The 17,123-nt window shown below is 44.0% G+C and overlaps 1 long non-coding RNA gene across 1 annotated transcript in view; it reads left to right on the top strand.

Annotated features, from left to right (window-relative positions):
* LOC308344980 overlaps window positions 1-15,599 on the top strand; it is a 65,435-nt gene extending 49,836 nt beyond the window's left edge. The window contains exon 3 of the long non-coding RNA XR_013967028.1: window positions 14,920-15,599. This is a non-coding gene — a long non-coding RNA (uncharacterized lncRNA). The remainder of the gene's footprint in view (window positions 1-14,919) is intronic.
* Window positions 15,600-17,123: the final 1,524 nt, after the last annotated feature.

Genomic DNA, 17,123 nt, shown 5'->3' with positions numbered 1-17,123 from the left:
TCGCTCCGGAGCAGTTCTCCTGGGGAGGGTTAGCCCATTTCCTGGTGTAGTTCTTTGAGAGGGCACCGGGCCAAATGCTGTCTGTACCTGACTACAGGTATCAGGACACCTCCCAAGCCAGCCTTTTCTTGTCCCAAATAATTCTCTATCTATCCATCTATCGAACTTTTGAAAGCAGGAATCAGATCCTATCAAGCAGTTGCTTAAAAGCCTCTGAAGCATTTCATAAAACAAAATAAAATCCAGATTTCTTAAACTGTGTTATGGGTTGAACAGTCTCCTCCCCACGTGGGGTTGGCGCCCCGAGCCTAGCTGCAAAGGCCAATTTATGTGGAAACAGCATCTTTGCAAATGATCAAGATGAGTCAGTAGGGTGGGCCATAGCCCAGAGGACTAGTGTCCTTATAAAAAGGGAAATACGGGGGCACCTGGTGGCTCAGTGGGTTGAGCCTCTGCCTTCAGCTCAGGTCATGATCTCAGGGTCCTGGGATGGGGCCCCACATCGGGCTTTCTGCTGGGCAGGGAGCCTGCTTCCCCCTCCCTCTCTGCCTACCTTTCTGCTTACTTGTGATCTCTCTCTGTCAAATAAATAAAATCTTAAAAAAAAAAAAAAAAGGAAATACGGATCAGAGACAGATACGCCTGGTGGGGAGACAACATGAAAACTGGGAGTATGTCATCGACAAGCCAAAGAACTCCCGAGGCCACCAGAAGCAGGAGAAAGGCCTGGAACATTTTCTTCCTCATGGTCCCCAGAAAGAGCGGACCCTGCCAACGCCTTGATTTGGGATTCACAGCCTCTAGAACTGCGAAGGCATCAATTTCTGTACTTTAAACAGAAAACTAATATACTTGATTGCAAAGCCCCTTGAATATTCTCACTGCTGGGGCACCTGGGTGGCTCAGTGGGTTGAGCCGCTGCCTTCGGCTCGGGTCATGATCTCAGGGTCCTGGGATCAAATCCCGCATTGGGCTCTCTGCTCGGCAGGGGACCTGCTTCCCTCTCTCTCTCTCTCTCTGCCTCTGCCTGCCTCTGTCTACTGGGATCTCTCTCTGTCAAATAAATGAATAAAATCTTAAAAAAAAAATATTCTCACTGCTGACCTGCTGGTCTTTAATACTTCTCAGCTGGGGCAACTCTGGGGAGGGTGCCGGGGAGGGGGGGATGATTTTGGTGGTAAGAACCAGGTGCTTTATTGGTATTTATTGAGAGGACAGGCCAGGGATAGTAGAAATCCCTAAAATGCATGGAAGGATCCACCACAATGCCACTCGTGGCTCCCCGAGAATTACTGCACCAGACTGGCCTTCATTCAATTCTGTAAACCTTCCCCTTTTCGCAATAGCCTGGAGCCTTTGCATGAGCTGTTCTCTCTGCCTGGAACGCTCCCTACTGCTCTTCATGTGGTTTAGATCTTAACTTAGATGTGATCTTCTCAGACAGGCTTTCCAGATTGCAAACTATCCATTTGCTCACTCAATTTCACATCGGTCTTTAAACAGTGCTCTTCCGTAGATAGCGTTATCACCATTTGATTAAAAAAAAAAATCCTATGAGGGGCGTCTGGGTGGCTCAGATGGTTCAGCATCTGCCTTTGGCTCAGGTCATGATCTCAGGGTCCTGGGTTGGAGCCCCGCATCGGGCTCTCTGCTCAGCGGGGAGTCTGCTTCTCCCTTTCCCTCTGTGCCTCCCCCTGCTCATGCTCGTTCTCTTTCAAATAAATAAAATACAATAAAAATCTGTAACAAACCTATGAGCTTATTTTTTGTCTCCTCCCACTAGAATATAAGCTCTGTGAGACCAAGGACTGTTTGCACGCCAGGATCTAGAGCAAAGCCTGGCAGGTAGGCGGGGCTCACATTTCAACGTTGGCTGAATGAACCAGTCGTGAGCCCTGAAGCTGGAAATCCGTGAAAGCCTGGGGGTCTGGAAGAGAGGAAGGAAGAAATGGGAAGGAGATAGGGCAGGAAGTGGGTGGGGCCGGTGAAGTGTGGTGGGAGAGGTGAGAAGCACTGGTAAGGCAGGGCATTTAACTGCAGTGGGACTTCTTTCCAGACTGTTCTCGGACCATGAAACAAGAGTGCACAGGTTCCTAGAAGAGCCATGACTGGAGCAGCCCTTCTTCTTCTTCTTTATACAGGAAGAAATAAGCTTGTGGAGTTCATTACCCCTGGAATGGTGGAGCTTGGAAAACAGAACTAGTTCCTCTAGGGTTTCAGAGGAGCTTATGGATGGTGTTTGACATGCTGCCTTTTCGTGGGTTATAAGGATAATTGGGACCTACATGGGGAAAACCCAACTTGAATGTTGACATTGAGAAGGACAAGCCCATCATGCATGGAATGCCCTTTCATGCCCCTGTGAGAGCCAGAACTGGACTGAATGGGACCTAGACTTCCCCAGTGTGGCTATCCTTGCTTGCTCTGTAGAGGTTTACCTTGTCCTTGGAAAGATATACAGTATTCCACAAGCTTCCACAAGGACCTTGGAACATAGTCATTTCAAAGGACATCCAATCACGAAAACACTGTTATGTTTTTAAGCCATTTGCAGCCTTTATTTTCCTCTTAGAAGTCCTCTGTTTTACTTAGTTTGTTTTATATAAAGTTTCTTTTTCCATCTTGTAGCACACTCGGAACTTTGGAGGCGAGAGACAGTGTTCTCCACGGGGCGAGAGGTGGCCTGCCTTGTAACTCTACCTCTGCTGCTAATTTGCTGAGTGACCTCTAGTGTTTTACTTGACCTTGGAAGGGCCTTGATTATTCTACAGAAAATTTGACGGAATATGTTACACCACAGGGGACTGGTGATCGGTGAAAGAATGCAATAAAATATGGGAACGCACATGGAAGGAACTTTCTGTCTTGCTTTCCTGTTCCTTCGTTTTGTTATTTCAACTCTTGCCTGGAACCCTTCACGCCCAGGTGGCCCCTCACCTCTCTCTTCACCTTTCCCTCACACAGACTTCCTGGACTTCAGGCAATCACGTCCCACATTCGCAATCTGTGGACTATTTGAGCGCCGGTTGCACTCTTACTTGCTTAATATTGTCTTTACATTGGCTGGTTCACGTCTCAATTTACATTGGTTCCCTCCAAAAGGAAACATGGGCAGCTGTTTATATAGAACGGCAACCAGATCGGAAGTTTGTCAAGCGTGTTTTCTCCAACACACACCGTATCAGGACATGTTCGTTGAAGTTAAAAGAATAAAAACTTTGGAAGAGTCCTGGCTTACGCGCTGCTTCCTCAATAACACCTTCTCCAGCCCCCACACCGACCCCCAGACTGAGTCCGACCCCATGTGGCGTACACTTGTTTCCTCCTTTGTGACCATCTCTCCACCCACTGGGAATCCTCACGGCCTCTGTGCCCCCTCTCCTTGACTGTAAACACCATGTGGGCAAGACAGAGTTTGTACTTCTAGGTATTCAAAATTATTTTGTGCAGTTAGGTAAAAAGTTCATCTATGTACTGACCTAAGATTACCTTGAGACCAGTATTGGAAAATTGCAATGCACGGCATTTTCTCTTTCTTCCTAAAACTTGGGGACATTTGGGGTACCCGTGAGCAGCCAGGAAATGGTTAACTCGTAGGAAGCCCTGGGAGACGTAGTTAGGAGTCTAGGCACCACTTCCTCTACGGGTCCAAGTTTTAAGAGTTGATACATGCAGAGTTAAGAGCTTAGGGCAAGGGAATTCTCAAAGCTATGAGTTCTTGGAATGTGTAAGTAATGGGTAATTGGCAACTTACTTTTCTATCCTAAGGGACTTCTTCCCATATAAAGTGAATTCCCACAGGGAGTGTTTTGTTGTTGTTGATCATGCCTGGGCAGTACTTAAACCTCCACAGAATCCCCAGAGGAGGCCCCAAACCTTATTTGTACCTGGCGTTCCCTTGACCTCCCACATCTGGTTCTGTTCTAAGTTTCCACAAGTTTCTGAATGTCTGAGCAAGCGATCATGCAGACATTGTAGATGTCTTGGCAGGTGTCTGGTTCTGCATGGGTACTGAGTCCTTGACAGTGGTTTTCTAGAAAAATGATATGCTCCTTATCTAGTTGCTAATTCCTTCCACATATCACAAGCCTTTTCTGTAAATTCCCATCAGTCTTGACAAAGTTATCTTGTAGACCTATGTAGTGATTTTGATGGCTGCACAGAGCTGTTTGTCTTGTTCAGAAGTAAATTAATAACACCATGATGGCACCTACTTTAGCACCAAACTTCTTAAACTCTCCTAATATACTAATCAGCATGTCAGTGAAATATTTTTTTTTTCTGGATAAAGACAAGCCTGGTGAAATGGATTAGACATTCACACGGCATTGCATAATTCAGCATGCCAGTGTGGTGCATACGATTTGCATTAATAGCCTGCACTGGGAGGCGGCTGCTCATAGGTTTCTCTCATTAGGTCGAATATCGAAGATTCCAGACTGTCAATCAATTACGGCAATTTCCTTTTCCATATTTATTCCATCACGATCATTGACAGCTACCATTAAGTGACATTAATACAATACAGTATCATCTTGCATTTCTACAGAGCATCTCGGGGTGCCTCGTGGCTCCACTCCAGCCAAGAAATCACATTACAAAGGAGAAAGTGCCCTTATTCCCCAGGTAGAAAACAGGCTGCCAACTCTCTTGGATACTGTGGTAGTTGCCCAGAATCTCTGGAGATGCTCCTGACTTATGGGCATGGGTGTTTATCTTTTTGTTTTCTGAAAATACCCAAGGCTGTGACTCTGGGGATTGGGGTGGCTTAGTGGGCAGGGATGACTAATCAGGGAGCCCACTCAACTACACGCCCTGCCTCCATTTGCCCTTGATTTAGGACATGCTTACGAGACAGGGCCAGAGGGGACCCTTGCGGAGGAATTCAGCTTCTTAGAAGGGCAGTGGTTGCTGTATGCCACTCTTGGGCGATATTTTCCACTCCCATGCCTCCCTGCCTTGCCACCTTGCATGATCACTTAAAATACCATTGGCCACTTCGACTCAGAATGCAACAAAGCCCTCCTTTGCCAGACAGATTATTCATATGGGCTAAGTTGCCAGCTTTGGGATATCCTCCCTGCTCCTTCTGCCATTTCTGTAGTGAGGAATTATCAGAGTCTAGCTGCATGGAAGCCATCTCTGTTGTCCAAGCGTCACCAACTGAATATATGGAAAATTCCCTTGCTCAGCTTTAGGTGACACACCAGTAGGGTTTCCAGATAAATCACAGGATGCCCAAGTTATATTTGAATTTCAGATAAGTGATAATTATTTTAGTATAAATATGCTCCAAATATTGCCTAAAACGTATACAAGTTTTCATCATTTATCTGAAATTCAAATTGAACTGAGCATCCTGTTTTGTTTCGTTTTCCAGATCTGGCAACCCTACCCATCAGGTGAGTCAAAGGCTTAAGAACCAAGCCAGTCATGCTACTGAGATCCTAAAGAGAAATCAAATCAAGACAGTATGTCTACACTGAGCTGAAGTATTTGCAAAGTGCTGTGCTCACAGCTGTGGGAGATGCAAAACAGCGTCAGATCTGGCGAGAAAATAGAACAGGAGAGGAATGGCCACAAGCCAGAGAGAGACTTTGGTGCTAGGGCAATAAGTTTGGCTCAAGAACTATAGAAAAGCAAAAAAGTGTTTAAAAAAGTGTTTCTAGCAGTTTTCTTCATCTATAACCTTTTGTGATGGCTTCTTGCAAGCAGGGTTTCTGCTTCACTGCTCAGGGGAAGGCTAGAGAGACTAGAGAAGAACATTCTCTGACACGTAAGGAGTCTTGTGGGCACAGCACCTGCTTTAAGTCTTTTATTGCTGAGGTAAAGCAAACATCATCTTGATTGATGATTGCAGAGAACCTGGGGGAGACAATCAGCAGGTGTTTGTGGATTGGACGAGTGACAAGTTTTAAGTAGGGAGAGCATGATGAAAGATATTTTACTAAGACTGTTTTGGAGGTGTTGGGTGGGAGGACAAGAATAAGGCCCCTCTGATAAGTGGGAAAAAACCCATCCGGTCTGCTGTGCTGCCCATGGTTAAGTGTCCACACTGCGTAACACCTGACTGCCATCCCTTCTTGTCCCATCACCTAGCATCGGGTGGCCTAGGGTACCTTGAGCACTCATGATTACTGGAGCAAATTATGATTGCTCTGTTTCTTCTGAGAACTGGATGAATAATTACATGCCAGGGGAGGGAAAGTTGGAAAAAACAAGAGGGAGAATTGGGGCAGAGAGAGGACAACATTAAAAAAAAAAAAAAATGACTGAGAGAAAAACTAGATGAGCTAGAGAGTTGTGTTTCATTCATTTCTTTTCTTCATCAATTATTATTTGTGCGCTTGGGGATAAGGAACCATATGCCTCATATTTTTGTCTCCGTTTCCACAAGGCAAACTTCATTCTTATTTTTAATGACTTTGCAAGCCGCGAAAAAACTTTATTGAGTATCCAGCAGCAAGGGCAGTGCCAGGACTGGAGAACAGGTCTTTCTTGCTCCAAGACCTGTCCTGATTCACTGCCGAGGCTGCTGTTTCTGGCTGCAAAACTACTCTGCAGACCGCCTCTTCAGTTTCACAGATGTGTTTGTTGATGAAACCACACAGATAATCTCTTGCTTTTACGTGTGTGCCTTGTTCTTTATTTTGCTGTTTGGTACGAAAAGAAACTCACAGTCTGGATTCAGCATAATTGCGTCTCCCTCTGGGGTAGGATTTATTTGCAAAGGGATAAAGACAGGGACTCCCTTCCAATCTTTTAACTTTCTAGAATGGCCACCCTTTTGGGGAAAAAAAAGAAAAAAAAGTGCAGTGGTAAAGAGATTATCTGGTTATTTGGTAAAATAGTTAAACTCTAATCCGATGACGACCCATAGAGAGCAGCAATAACAGAACACCGCGAGTATGTGTCCTCTTTTCAAAGACATCTAGATTTGTTTCTTAGGAGGATGGGAAGGCTTTTGAGATCCCGGGAGAGGAAAAGGATATCAGAGCTGAAAAGAATCTTTGTGATCCTTAAAGCCTGTTGAAGTTTTGGAGGGAATGAATGAGACCAGACCCTCTTTATAAACCCTAGGTGATCACACTTCTCCCACAGAGCCTGCTTGGAAACCGAGAAAGAGTAAGTGACTCAAGAATTTAAAAATTTAGTAAAAGAAAAAGGGATCCAACCTACAATCTCCCCTCCTCTCTTTCCTACCCTTGGGCTTCATGTCCTCAGGTTCTTTTTAACATAAATTAAATAATGATTAGTTAATAAAAAGGTAACTGAGACCTATGATTTTGCCCTTGTGCTGACCTTGACACAGGGCTCTGCACTTCTGTGTGTCTCCCTCAATGAAAGTTCACTCCACAAAGCAGATTGTACTGCAGACTTTATTCTATTTTTTTAAATTATTTTTAATTTTTAAAATTTTTATTTTTTAAAAGATTTTATTTTTAAGTAACCACTACACTCAACCTGGAGCTCGAACTCCCAACCCCGAGATCAAAAGTCACCTGCTCTACCGACTGAGCCAGCCAGGCATCCCTTTAATTTTTAATTTTAAAATTTTAATTCCAGTGTAGTTAACTTACAGCATTACATTTGCTTTGGGTGTAAAATGGAGCGATTTGACAATTCCGTACCTTTTGCAGTGCTCGTCAAGATAAGCTGTACTGAAGATTTTATAAGGAAAACCGAAGAGGGGATTTACGTCTCATAATGCTCAAACTTCAATTCTCAATTTGCTGTTGAGATGTCTCTTCTCAATTTTATTTTCAACTGTTGGCCTTACTACAGAGTGGTTTCTCGAAGTCCACATGTTAGTGAATTCTCCCTCTGCCCCATCACTCATGATTCTTTTGCAGAAAACTTTTCACTGTTTCTCACCTCTCAGTCCTTGGCACTAGCCACCGACAGGCTGTGGGCACTCAGGTTTTATGAGAGCATCCTCCTTAAATTGCACATCTTTGCTTCTTGCAAGGGATTCGCGTAAAACTGCAAAGGAAAATGAAGGTATTTTGTAGGACCACAGGAACATAATTTATCAGGGAATAATATCTGGCAATGTTTACCATATGTTTTGGGTTTCTTAATTTTAGGTTATTTGCTGACTTCTTCTCCAAATCTAGAGGTTGGGCTTGGTGGCCATGGAGATAAATGGATTCCTGTCCCATCACTTTCAGAGGATGCCATTGATTCTTTCCCCACTGTTGAATGTATGTTGGCTAAGAATTCTGAGTTGATATTTTCCCCAGTAACTGAGAGAGAAACTGATTGTTTGTTTTGTAATTTCTCCAACCATGGGAGTGGCCAACCATCTTTCTTCCTTTTCTTTTGTTAGGGGCTACCCTCCTTGGAATTTCCCCGTTTTCTCCTGGGACATTCATGAACTGTGGCTTTCCTTGTGTGATAAGAATTCCTTTATGACCACCCTAAATCTCAGATTCTAAGATCCGAGGATCAGATCCTTAGATCTGTTTTAATTTTCAGATTTTAATATTACTGGTTGCTTATGTTCTCGGAGACACTGAAGAGTCTCCTGCATTGGGCCCTCCTAGGGGACTCCAAGATGTTTGCTCACAGGTCATCTTGTGAACTCTTTCCTCCCCTATGCTAATTCACCCTCCTGCAGTTTTGTGTTACTTATACATGAACGGCACTCGGTAAGGTCATATTTTTTGATGTGAAAATCATGCTTGACTTGATGTGTACCAGGCTCGCAAAGATGTTTGTTAAATAAATCTAGAAAGTTCAGGATATGTTGTTGGGTTTTAGACCCATGTAAGAAACACCTTCTCAGAGTCCATTGCATTTTGCTGCTCAGCATTTGTCTCCCTCAAAGACCTGGTTTCTGACATTCTTCTCCTTCTGACTCACCTACCTGTGATATTCTTTGACCACCTCATCATTATTTGATTGGTGATTCTGCTCAAGCCCAAGAATATTGTCCCTTCTTTTTCAACTTACAGGTTTCTATGGCTCGTCCTCCTTTCCAATATTTCTTTCTAAGTCAGATGTTTCTCCTTGTCATTCTTTCTCTCATTTGATATCTGTCATGTCCTAAGGACTATGAGATGCTAGCCCCACCCTGTGCATCCCACTCCCTCTCCACCAGACCTTCCTGTAGCTTCTGCCACCACGATGACGCCGCTCTTGCTCCCTCATTTCTATCCTTGTCATTCAAGGGTAACAGTTCAGTGATCTTTCCCCTTCTCTGTCCACAGAGTTCATTTACAACTTACAATCCAGCCAGCTTCTGGTTGTCAGCCCGCCTGACCATAACCCCTGCCGTTTACTCTTGCCCTCTGTCCCTTCCTCTAGATCTTCCCTGTCATCTTTCATCTCTGGAGTTGTCAATATTTTGCTCTAAGTTGTTTCTCTTTCCTTCTTTCTTTTATTTCCTTTCACTCTTTTTTTTCTCTTTATTTTTAAAAAAATTTAAATAATTATAGTTGTGTCAAAAGTTGCAATGAGAACAAGGATAGCCCCGATGGGTCCCCTGCTCCCTTTGCCAAGTCTCCCCCATGGTCCCATCTGACACAGTTAGAGTACTGCATCAGAACCGGGGAAATGACACTGGTACAATGCATGTGAGGAGTTCCATACCCTTCTACCCCATGTACTGATTCAGTAAGCATCAATGTGCAGAAATCTCCATCATGCTACCCGCTAATGCTCATATTCATCCACCATCCCCAGACCCATTACAACCACCAACTAGTCTATTCCTCAGTTCTGTGATTTGGCCATTTAGAATGTTATCGAAGTGATCTTGAAAAGTACGTGACCTGCCGAGACTGGCAGATTCCTTTTTATTCCTGGGCAATATTCTGTGACATAGATGTACATTTACCTACTGAAGAACATTTTGGTCACTTCTAGTTTTTGGCCATCTCACAGTATTTTCTTTCCTTTTATATTTACATATTTTCTTCCAGGTCGCTACTTTTAGCAGATGTTTGCAGGAAAAGAAAACCTTTTGAAAGAGGAAGACTTACCCAGGGGTTCTTTTGACTAATGGAGGTGTAGGTTCAACTCCAAGTGATTGACAAGGTACAGACACTGTTTTCTTTTCAGAAACAGGATCGGTTTCTTGGCATCTGGACTTAAACCTTCTCTTTCCATTCTTGGTTGTCAGCAAATCCCCTGTCTCGGGTAGAGGCACTGGATTTAAAGCCCACAGAGGTGTTCCAGTGTAAATTTCGATCACAAGTGAAAATCGGGTTTAGTTATTTTAAGTTAAGATGTTAATTTAAAATGACTACATTGTTACAAGGGCTTTGGTGCCTGTTCAGGAAAGCTTTCAAGTTATTTCTGGCAAAATATATTGAAACCAGTGGCCTTTAGAACTCAGTACTTACTCAAGGGAAACAGGGCAAGCTGAGTTTCAGCTGTTTGACTTGAAGGTGGGGTCACCCAGTGGCATTTGCTAAAGGAAAAAATTCGTAGGCTTATTTTCCAAATGAGTTTAAGGTTCAGTATTTTGTTAGCCCTGCATGTGTTTGAGAGGGACTCCTGAGCACTGGTGGGTAGTTTTATCTTGGTTCTAGTAAACGAGTGGGTTTGCGTGACATTTTTGGCGTGCGATGATGAAGGTTGACATAGGGTTTCCCTTCGGTGAGTAACTTGGCTTCATTTTATGTTTGAAGATTTCACATATTTGCATAATGTCTAAGCTGAGGTGATTATATGGCAGAGGAGTAAAAGTGTAAATATTAGGGGTGCCTGGGTGGCTCAGTGGGTTAAAGCCTCTGCCTTCAGCTCAGGTCATGATCCCAGGGTCCTGGGATGGAGCCCCGACATCGGGCTCTCTGCTTAGCGGGGAGCCTGCTTCCTCCTCTCTCTCTGCCTGCCTCTCTGCCTACTTGTGATCTCTGTCTGTCAAATAAATAAATAAAATCTTTTAAAAAAAGATTTTAAAAAAAGTGTAAATATTAAAATGTTACTGGACACTTGACAGTATTCCAGGGTAAAGGGGATTTAGTATATGTGAAATAGAAGTTCGGCACATCAAGATTTTTTCTTTTCTTCCCTTCCCTTCCCTTTCTTTTCCTTGAAGTTTGCTAGAAATTTAAAATTTCCACACTTAAACCGATAATCAGAATCTTCTCCATTTTAAGGTCTTGGCTTTGTTGGGGACATTCGGTTTCGGTTAAGACATTTGTGAAAGTAAGATCCCACGCCTTATCCCTCCCCTCCCCCCATCCCTCCCCTAAATGTTAATGCGCCTTAACACCTGGGAAGTGCCGTGTGTTCATGTGAACTGTATCCAGAAGAACTGAAAGCACTTTGTACACTTGACGTAATGAATCCCTCATTGCCGTCCAGGTGGGCAGAGGAAGGGGAACTAAGATAGGCGCTGTGCATCTCTGCATTTGTAGGACAAGCTCTGAATCACCAAAGTGAGTCACCGGCGATGGGGAAGGCGCTTTCCACCCAGGCTGATGTTCTCAAACCAGCACTTTCAGCATTTGTTTTTACAATATCTCAAGGTGTCTCCGAGTATCTCATGAGATTACTGTAAGATTCACATGAATGTGAGTGACTTTTAACCCAAAAAAGCAAAAGAAAAAAACAAACAAACACCGCTATTGGAAGGTTTCTCCAGCTGCATTATTGAAGGGTCCATCGCAGGGCAGTGTTGTAGTTCGAGAAAGTTTGAGCTCTAAATGAGGATTTATTGCAACCACTCCTGGGCCAAACCCGAGAACCAGGACATTCAATGTGAAGGGGAGGGGAAATCCAATGGTCTCTTTTTCAAAAGAAGTTGCTGATCAGAGTTCTTGGGCTTTCCTTCAGTAACACTGTGAACATTATAGTAATCAGAATTCAGTATTAATCAGTCTTTCTGCCCATCTGCAGCGTGAGGACTGATACTGGTAATGATGATTCAGATGGGAAACATCTCGGCTCTGAATGATCGAAAACCAGATTTCACTGAGCTTATAATGACGTTGGTGTTCATGCCCGGCCACCATATTTGAATCCCGTGAGAAGTAAGAGTGTCTGTGACAAGCCGTGGTGACAGTTCATAAGGAAGGTTGCTCATTTGCTGATATTTCTGGGACATGGAGTTCCCACTTGCATACTTCTTGGCAGCCAGGCTTCTAAGCACCCAGCCATCCAGAGGCCTGCTGGGACCTGGCTTTTTTCACGTAGAGCATTTCAAAACCAATGGTGGGGATCTGAGAGACAGAGGGCTCAAACCTGAGAAGTAAGACAAAGCAGTAGGCATTCAGTTTACCCAGCGCCTCCTGGGTTGTAAGTCCCATGCCAGGGGCTTTAGCTCGTGTTTTCTCGTCTGTCATTGAGAAATGACAACTGATGAGTGACAGGAGCCTCACCAGGGGAGGTCTGGGGTGATGTGGTTTAGGGACAAAGTATCGGAAGACTCTGGTAGGGGCTCAGGTGCTCCCATGGACAGTTAATAGAAACTGTGAAAGTGATCCAAGTGATAAGGACCTATAGTGACTCAGAAGAGGTCCAGCCGGTGGCTCAGCGATGATCGTGGGAACCCACGTTCTCTCCCTCTCTGTGTGTGGTATTGAGTGGATCCTCAGGCTGGTTGTCCTTGTGCGCATGGGATGATTGCCAGTAGCCTTAGCGCTAGTGTTCCTTTACTCTGTCAGAGAAGGAGAAAGAATGGGCTGCCACTACCTCTTGCAGAAAAGCTATGCACCTGCTTTCCCAGGTCCCTTCAGCCCTTCCATCTCATTGGCCAGAATGGGGTCACATGACCAACCTTCAGTTCCAGTAAGGAGCATGGAGATCCTGTTATAGGTTCAGACTAACAAGGGTATACTCTCTGATGTAAGAACGGGGTTTGTTGCCTGCATTGGGGCAAGATATATTCAAATGGAACTCTTGCCTTTGGTAAAAAGGAGCAAACCCCAAGATATCGAGAAGTGAAATTATGTTCTATATTGGGTTTGTTTTATGAGGTAATGGAATTTCAAAAGAGATACATCAAGAGGTGCCTGGGTGGCTCAGGCAGTGAAGTGTCTGGTTTCTTCTCAGGTCATGATCCCAGGGTTCCTAGATGGAGCCCTGATTCATTGCATTCCCTGCTCAGCAGGGAGTCTGCTTCTCCCTCTCCCTCTGTCCCCTTCTTGCTCCTGTGTTCTTTCTCAAATAAATAAATAAAATCTAAAAAAAATTAAAAACAAAAAATAAGAAGAGATGCATCAAAGATATAAGACACTTTCTACTTTTAAGGGGAAAACATAATTATCCAGAATGTCCTCTCAAACTTCACTCTAAAGCTTCAGACATATTTCATCCTGCTTACCAGAAATCTACCCCGGTGGGCCTCAGGGATCTTGCATTCAATCTATTGAACATGGTACCCGTCATCTCTTTATCCCACCTCAACAAACGTGCTCTTACTACTGGTTCTCTGGTTTGTGCAGTGACAGCATCATTTCCATAGGCACCTAAGCAATGTACTGGAATATTTTCTAGCAATCTCCTTCTAGCAATCTCCCCGATACGCCAGGTTGCCTTAGAAGTTCTTTCCCATAAAGGGGTGAAGCTTAGTTGGCAAAGTGAAGGTTGGCAGAAATATATCCAATATTGCTTTGAGGCACATTTGAAGACGTCTATGATGACCTGTATTTAATTCAGATTTCATTTCAATGACAGCTTCCAGAATGTGTGACAACAAATAAGCAAGTGTCTTGTATTTTTCTTCTGGGGCAAACATTGGAGTGGGGAGGAGGCCGCTGATGGTAAAGACACACATCGGGCCGAGTGGTGAACAGAACCAAAGTTTCATTCAAGGGGTGGCGAGATTGTTGGGGACACAGGTGGTAATGAGTGTTGGTGAACTTTAGAAGTTTTGCCTGATCGTGCCATGGCTGGCAGTCTGAAACCAAGGTGTCTAAAGGCCCTAGGGGAGACGCCCAGAAATCCTTCCTCACCTTTTCCAGCTTCCTCTTCCAGCTTCTAGTAACTTCACGTGTTCCTTGGCTTGTGGCTGTTGAACTCAATGTCTGCCTCTGTCTTCACATGGCCTTCTTCTCTCCATGTCTCCCTGTGTTCTTTTCTGTTTCTTCTAAGGACACTTGTCCTTGGATTAGGGCCCTCCAGACAATCCAGGATGAGCTCATCTCAAAATCCTTAACTCAATTACCTCTGCAAAGACCATTCTCCCAAATAAGGTTATATTCACAGATTCTGGGATGTGAGCACATCTTTCACAATGCCACCGCTCAGCCCATTACAATGGCCTCTTTTTTTCTCAGATGGTGGGGACGGAGACACTTGACAAGGATGGAACTGCCTGTCCTAAGTTCTTGGCTTCCAAATCCAAAGATTGGTGTCATCAGCGAAATGAACTGCTTCAAAAGGATGAGTCTCTGAGATCAGAAATAACAGGCTCTATCCCCCAGAATCCTCTTGTTTCTGTTTTTATTTATTGCCCAAGAAGCTGTCCATGTATGAGAAAGAGCTTCTGAGAGATACCAGCTAGGTACAATCAAGTTCCTTAGATTGAATCTTCTCAATGTTCTTGAATCTATTGGACCCCTTCCTTAATGTCAGCGCTGCCTTATCACATCCCCATCATTTCTCATCTGGATTGTGTTTTACTTCTCCTGATTCTCTCTGGCTTCCTTTCTCCGTACTGCTGCCTGATGAGCTGCCTGAAATTCCAATCTGGTATTACTCGCCTGATGCCAGATAGATTTTGTTTGTCTCTATAGAGCCATCCTTCTTCACCCTGCCTTCTTCCTCCAAAGCTCCTTTGCCTTCTGGCTTCCAGTAGGGTTTGGCCAATGGGGGTACTGGTGAGATGAGGTGGGAAGGGTGGGAGCAGTGAGAGGGGTCCTTTCTCTCCCTAAGTCCTTCCCAGGGCTCACTGCTCCCATCAGGTGGATTCTCACATGGCTCTCTTCCAAGTTGCAATAATTGTTTCTCCCCTCACCCATCTAGGCCTAAGGACAGCAATCGGGACCCCTTGTGGTTTCCCTACACCTTGTCTACACCTTTGAACAAAATTCTGCTGGAGACTCCTCTCAAATGATTGATTTCAACGTTTCTTGCCTGGACCAAGACCAATACAGCCATGCTGTAGGCATGTCACCGACTCTACCTTGCCCAGAAGACAAAGCAACATTCCATAGTAGGGGAACAGGACTCCAGCCTTGCTCCTTCCTGACACACACGTGGCGCTCCCACACGCTGGTGGATGTATGGTTCCCTGAACATGCAGTATTCTTTTTCTTCTTGGAGATTTTTGGAAGTGATGATTTCATTCCTGACTTACCTGCCTGGAGAGTGTCTTTTTCATCCTTCCAAACCACTCAGGTGTCACCTGTTGATTTGTTTTCTGACTTTCCTTGGCAAGATGCGCTGCTCCCTCCTCTGCGCTCGCGAGTCAGATCATACACGTGCCCATGAAAGCACTTACCATTGCTGCAAATAGTCACTCCTGTGTCTCTTTCCAACCAGCCTTGGAAAATCCCCTGGCTGTATTCTGTCTTTCTTTGTTCTCCAAGTAACTGCCGGCTTAATAAACATTTTTTGAATGACGATATTTGCTTTATGAACTATATTACTACTTGTTCCGTGCATATACACGAGATTGGTGGAATAAATTACTACTTGGGTCTATGCAACTGTGCACATTGTTTTCTGTGTTGATGACTATTACTTTGGTTTTTCCTCATGACCACTCTGAGAGATGGGTCAATGGGAGGTAAATTCCTCTCTGTCACCCAAATTGTTGGTGGCAGAACTATGCCAAGAATCTAGACTTCTTGATCTGGGTTTGTTTGTCTTTTCATTAGACCATTCTGCCTCCTGAGATGTCAGATTAAAACAACAACAACAAAACCAGAAGCAGGCTCGATGGACGGGCGCTTCCCCGATGGCCCCTTCCGACGGAAGACCATTCAAGCTGCTGTAGAGATAACGCCACGTGATTATAAACATATGTCGGGAAGGCTGTGTAGAGAGCTGGTTATGGAAGTGTCCTAAGCAACGGAACTGGTCACATTAACTCACTTCCTGTTGCTTGAGAATTATGCAGACTCCAGAGACCACTGACAGAACACACATTTGGATTAAAATTAGGATATGAACATCAAAAAGAAGTAGTCTGTGACCCTGGGGATGGGTTGGCAACCAACGGGGAAAGGAATGGATTGTTCCTATAATTCAAACCATATCCCATGAGAAAGTAATTTATAGGCAGCAGCACAAATGAAGATAAATTTGAGAGCATTTGGGACAATTTCTGTGTCAATGGAAGGCTTAGAGCTTCTTCCTTCTGTCTGCCTTTGGGGAGAAGCAGAATGTGGAAAGCAGAGCTAATAAAGTAGTTTGCTCCGGAGGAACATTTGCAGAGATACAGTCAGAATTTCAGCTGGAAAAGGAACCTTAGAAGTCATCTGATGGTAGGCTTTGGATGTTTGGATTTTTTCCAATGGGAAGGAAAAATGAAATCTGAGTACCCCAAGTGGTTGAGGGTCAGGAAGGACTCAGTTTTAGTGGGGACACTGAGGCATTGCCTCACATGCTCTTTGCAACACTGACAGTGTCAGAGCGCTCATGTGAGACCCATGGGTCCATGTTAGAACCCCACAATCAGCCTTCGGTTAACCAAAACACTCCGCAGTCACTTGGATCTCTTCCCCTACTCTCTATTGAAGACCCAGAGGTGAGTTAGCAGAAAAAAAAAAAACATTTCTATGCATCCAGTGTCATCTCTTAAACTTTTTCAATCTTCAAATGTTTTTATCTTTTAACCCAATGATTCCTTTATTGGGAATTTGTCTTAAGGAGATAATAAAACTTATAGACCAAGATCCGGAAAGAAACTTTCCTGTCCAATAATAAGGAAAGCATTAGTTAAATCCAATGAATAGACTTCAGTGCAATTATTTAAATCATATGTTTGAAAAACATTTAATGACATGAAGCTACTTATGATATAAATCATAAGGCAAGATTAAAACCTGTACCTATGGTATAATCTGTCTGATGTTTCTCAAAACCCTTTTCTTCCTGTCCCAATACATGTATCTATAAATAGAAAAATACCAGAAGGAATACCATCAAAATGTTAATTATGGTTATCTCTGGATGGTGGGATTATGAGATTATTTTATTTTCCCTTTGTACTTAGTGCATTT

The sequence above is a fragment of the Martes martes genome (assembly GCF_963455335.1).
Source record: "Martes martes genome assembly, chromosome: 6".
Lineage (NCBI taxonomy): Eukaryota > Metazoa > Chordata > Mammalia > Carnivora > Mustelidae > Martes > Martes martes.
This window is presented reverse-complemented; position numbering and strand designations above follow the sequence as displayed.